At 34.8% G+C, this 5899-nt stretch overlaps 1 pseudogene; it reads right to left on the reverse strand.

Moving 5' to 3' along the window:
- Nucleotides 1-251: 251 nt before the first annotated feature.
- Nucleotides 252-5057, reverse strand: LOC126719225 (uncharacterized; annotated as a pseudogene).
- Nucleotides 5058-5899: the final 842 nt, after the last annotated feature.

Below are 5899 nucleotides of genomic sequence, written 5' to 3' on the forward strand. Positions count from 1 at the left end.
TAAAGGGGTATTTTAGCAAATAATATCAGACAAAATCTATCCCAAACAGCAATGATTTTTCAGAGAATCCATTTTAAGATTTGGCTGAAAAATGTATGTTTAGCTTTAAGGTATTCTTGCTGTTTCGAGTAAGAGCTGCTGGGGAAAGATCAACAAAAAAGGAAGGTATTTTAGCAAGAGAAAGGTAGTTTCAATAGTTGGTTTTAGTTTTAGCAAAATGTGGAAAAATCAATAATGTTCAGGCTGCTGAGTCAGCTGTCACAGCTATTCTGAAAAAGGCTATCCCAGCTATCAGGAAAAGCTGTGATAGCTATTATGAAAAAGCTGTTCCAGTTGTCAGGAAAAGCTGTGACAGTTATCATAAGACAATTGTCACAACTATCATAAGATAGCTGTTTGCTTTGAGTAGAAGCCAATGAGGTCAAATGGGTGATTTCAGATTGTTGGGGAGGTCATTTCATGGATTTGGCTGAAAAATGGTAAGATCTCTTTCAAGGGTATCTTGCTATTTTGGGTATAACAGTTGGTTGCTGGGATTTCAGCATTAAATGGCTGATGATATCACTCCCAGCCAGGTGTCAAGTGCTGAATACACTGCAAGGTTCCAATACAACACATTTCTAGCAAGTAATAAAAGGATATAATGAAAGTTAATGAAGCTTTAGAGATTCAGTCAAGGTCTCATTGGGTTGTGACATAATCTTGGTGAGCAAGAAGAGTATTTAATGCTCTGCTTTGGCAGCTGGCAGAGAAATATATGGTCTGATTGTGGCAGGTAGTAGCTGAGTATAAAAGATATCATGAATATTTTATATATAGTTGGAGATAAAAGATAGCCAATTAGATTAGACCATGTGTTTGAGTTGGATTTTAGCTGAAAGAAGTAATGAGATTTATGTAGAATAATATAATGAAATTTCTAAATTTGTATAGCAACAGCTAGAGATTGAATGAACAGTTACCCAGCAGTTCGATGGCTGGAGATATTGAGTATTTGTCACATGATGAATATTAAGTTTTAGGAAAAGAGTAATGAGGAATTTTAACATCTAAAGTGTTATGTGATAAGAGATGCTTACCATATGTTACTCGCTATACATGGACTCGTCAGAGTTCAGGGAATTGGAGAAGACACGCCAAGCAACATGTTTCTTTTATCAACTTTAAACCGCTGGAGCTTTACTGAACATACCTCTTGGCCCTCCAAACCACGACTCCTAAAGTTTCCTTAAAGAGACTTATGAGCTTGGGTCATAAGCCGAAGATGAGATGACGTACCTCAGGTTTTGTTGTTATTTTGTGTAAATATGGTCTCTTGTTGAAGAAGCCACTTGCCCTGAGTGTAAGAGAGGTAATATGGGCCGTGAGCTTTGATTCATTGCTTAAGCCCAATCCATATGTTGATGTTGATGATGTCGTGAGGTCATAATCCCAATTGATAAAAAGGAAATGTGGACCATGAATCCGCCTCTTAAAGTAAGGATCTCGTGGGCCATGTGAGCCTAACCCATGTAATTGAATGAGATATGAGCTTATTTTGGGTTTTAAATAGATTTATCCAAAAAATCAATAATATGTTAATGTGGCATGAGTTGCCAATGAAGTAATGCCACGTGGGTCAAAAAAATGGCCCTCAACACCCTCTAGGATAACTGTGGAAAAAAAACATCCAACAATATCCAAAAGCAACTAAAGTTTCATGTGTTCTAACTTTTAATTAAGAGTTTTGATTCTGCAATTCACATCTTTGATGTAATTACATTGAGGTAGAGATGTTCTTTCCCCTGTAAGTTCATGTTATTATCTAAATTCTACACTCAATGCAACTAATTATATTACTCTTTGTAGCTAGGCAATTTCTCAAGATTACTGAACTTCTAATGAACTAATCCGAACTTTGATTATTTAGCCCATAGAGTCATCTAATTCTAGTAGGAATATAAAGAATTGTAGATGAGAGAAAATATCAACACGAAGAATATTGGATGATAGGAGAAAAGGATGAGAAATAATTAAGGTATGGAATAATTTCATATCTAGTTGTTTTGCAATGACTAAATTAAAACAATGAAAATGTTTAACAATTGGAAGTAGTCTAATTGAGTTGGTTTCTTGGGCTATTAAACAGTTTGTTCTTAAAACTAAAATAGTGCAGCTTCTCTATGTAGAACCTTGGAATAGGATCTTGGTGCTCAAATGACTTTAGTAAACATGGTAATAAGGATAATAGAAAATTGTTAAGTATTTGCTTCTACGGTAATTAATTGCTATTGATTAATGTGAGATATGTGAAATACAAATTGATACTAGTGCTTGTGTATTATGTAACTGAACACTTAGGGTTTATAAGACATTTTTTCGATAATGTAGGATACACCCAAACCACCACCCATAGCCCCAAAATGATCAAATTATTGACAATTGACCAATGTCCCAACACCCAAACATACATACACACCAGCAACCAACTCAGATTTTGCTCAAGACATCCAAACATACTAAAAAATAAAAAAATAAAAAGAGAAAAAACTCATCTCAGGCTTATTGGTAGGTTCAATGAAAAATTTAGTAGAATTGAAATCTAACTTTAATAAATGTGACAACATGTTAATTGTTTTTGTTAGTTTGGACGTATAAAATAAAATTATTAATATGCTTACAAGCAAAAGGAAAAAATAAAAATAAAAGTTTTTCTGTAAACTACACTAATGGATTGTTGTAATAAAACATTTGATTTCATAATAATGAACAAAGGCTCATCCCAACTGGAAAATACATAAATAAAAATTAAAACCACAATTGTCCTTAATCTACACATTCATGATGTATGTTGAAATTACATTGAGCACATTGATAAAAAAACTCCATGCAAGTATCACCACAATCGACACATTCAAGGAGGTCTTTAGTTTCCTCAATGAAAGTAATGGGATGTGGATGCCAATCAAATTTGTATGCATTTCCAAACTTGATATTTGGGTACTTCCCAAGAATACATTTGGAATGTACAGGATAATCGCATTTTGCACAGTAGTAGAACCAATGCTTTGGGTCTCGTTCTTCTTCACAGATATCACAATAATATTCTTTGGAGTCATGTTCAGCAGTATAATAGAGAGTGAAGGGATGCTCATGTTGTTTGTACCTTGAGGTTTGTGGTAGTGTAGCACATTTGAAGTCCAAAGCAAATTCGCAAATGGTACAACAGAATATTGGGTAAATTTTAGCATCACAGCAACTAAAATTCTGTTTAGATTCTATGCTTAAGAGAAGAAGTCGATGCTCATGACCAGGGTGGGTAAGGATGTCTAAGATTAAGCTACATGAAACATCAAGACTAAACTGGCATGTCTCATAACTATAGTTGAATCCATTGCCTTCACACTTACAGACTCTACACATAAATGTATTCCAACTATAAAACAATTGTGACTGTGGCTTAATAAAATAGAGAAAAAACTCACCTTAGGCTTATTAACAGCATCAAGATTGGTAGGTTCAATGAAGAATATAGTAAAATTAAAATCTAACTTTAATGAATGTGACAACACTTAATTGTTTCGGTCAGTTTGGATGTATGAAACAACAATCCTAATAAGCTTATAAGCAAAAGGAAACAAAATAACTAAAAGTTCTCTTGTAAACAACTCTAATGGATTGTTGTAATAAAACATTTGATTTCATAATAAAGAACTAAGGCTCAACCCAACTGGAAAATACATAAATAAAAATTAAAACCACAATTGTCCTTATTATATACATCCATGATGTGCATTGAAATTACATTGGGCACATTGATAAAAAAACTCTATGCAATCACAACCACATATGCCACATTCAAGGTGGTCTTTAGTTTCCTCAATAAAAGTAAAGGGGTGTGGATGCTAGTAAAATTCGTATGCACTTCCAAACTTGATATTTGGGTATTTCCAAAGAATACATTTGGGATGTGTAGGATAATTGCATTTTGCACAGTAGTAGAACCAATGCTTTCGGTCTCGTTCTTCTTCACAGATATTGCAATAATATTCTCTGGAGTCATCTTCAGCAGTATAACAAAGAGTGAAAGGATGCTCATGTTGTTTGTATCTTGCGGTTTGTGGTAGTGTAGCACATTTGAAGTCCAAAGCAAATTCACAAGTGGTGCAACAGAATATTGGGGAAATTGTAGAATTACAACAACTACAATTATGTTCAGATTCTATGCTTAAGAGAAGAAGTCGATGCTCATGACCGGGGTGGGTAAGGATGTCTGAGATTAAACTACATGGAACATCAAGATGAAAATTGCATCTTTCACACCAATAGATGAAGCCATTGCAATGACGCCAACAAGCATGACACCAAAATGTCTTATGCCGATAAGGTGACTCTGGGAAGAGAGTGAGTGGGTGTTGATGAAGTGGGTGTATTTTTTTTTCTAGGTAATTTAGCACAAGATTCATGTAGAAAGAAGCTACAATTTACACAACTGTAAAAGGGAGGGAAAATCGCTCTAACGCACCCATCGCATTTTTCATTATTTAGAACCTCATCATCCGAAAGTTTTAAATCATGCTTATGACTGAAGTGTTGAATTTCTGTGGTTATTTTAGTTCCGTCCTCCCTCTCTTTAATATTTTTGACTTTGTAAGCTGCTGAGTCAACAGATTGATCCAACTCTGAATCTTCATTCTCTGTCTCTTTAAGTTCCTGCAAATTTATGTTCTCCCTATATCTGTAGTCCACAGCACAATCGAGGTGGGCAATGAAATCACATCTGGAGCAATAGTAAAACCCAAAGTTTGTGTTCACTTTTTTAGCACAGTGCTTACAAAATCGGAAGTCAGATTGATGGAGTTTAACTTTAAGAGAAGAATGGGCTAGGTGAAGGGGGTGCATGTGATATTTAACTTTGAGTTTGCGTGGCAAAGAAGCACAAGTATTATGAATGCAATAACTACATAGGACACAGTGATTAGGTATACCCTTAACTTTTTTGCCACAAAGGTCACAAGTGTACGTCATCCACTTCCAGAGGGGAGTTAATGGGTGGTGGTGGACTTCAGATTCAATGGTGGGCGGTAAGGAAGCACATCTGGAGTGAAGGTTGAAGTCGCAACGGTAACACCGATAAGTGTATTCTCGACGATGAGATTCTTTGCAGAGTTCGCATTTGTGAAATTCTTTGTCTTCATTGGAATATGTATCTTCTTTGTGTAGAATAAGAGGATGGATTGGGTGCAAGGGATGGTGCAACCCAAGGGGTAGTTCTGCACATGATTTATGAATGTATAAGTAGTACCTTATTCGTCTAGATATCAATCTCGATTCCCAACTGTAGCTAGGACCATAAACTGTTTTTTGGCACCCATAGAAGTATCTCCATATCTGTTGTCTTGTTCGAAGACCAAGGGATGCTTTGAATCGCAAAAATGTGGAAGCTGTTGTGGTGGTGGTAGCGGCAGCGACTGTTGCTGCATCTTGTTCTATGACATGCATAGTCACAGTAACAATCATAGACATAATCATCAAATTAGTTTTGAGAAAAAAGAAAAAGAAAAGGGCATCAGATGAGACACAAAAGGGGGTGGATGGGTGACACATTCACATTCACATAGGTTTATTATTATTATTATTATTTTTTCAAATATAAAGGTAATTAGGCATTTAAAACTTAATGATCTATGAAGAGTTCTTATAGGTTTTTTTTGTGTGTGTGTGTGTGTGTATTCTAATATAATAAATGACTAATCTCTTAAATTTAATAGTAAATGACAACTAATTATTTTCAAATATTGCGTATGATTAACCTATTATAGATATTATATAAAAACTTAGAATCAAGAAAATAGTTATCTAAGTGATATACATTTTACCAAAGGTATATTAAATGTAACATAAACTAAACTATTTAACA

The sequence above is a fragment of the Quercus robur genome, chromosome 3 (genome assembly GCF_932294415.1).
Source record: "Quercus robur chromosome 3, dhQueRobu3.1, whole genome shotgun sequence".
Lineage (NCBI taxonomy): Eukaryota > Viridiplantae > Streptophyta > Magnoliopsida > Fagales > Fagaceae > Quercus > Quercus robur.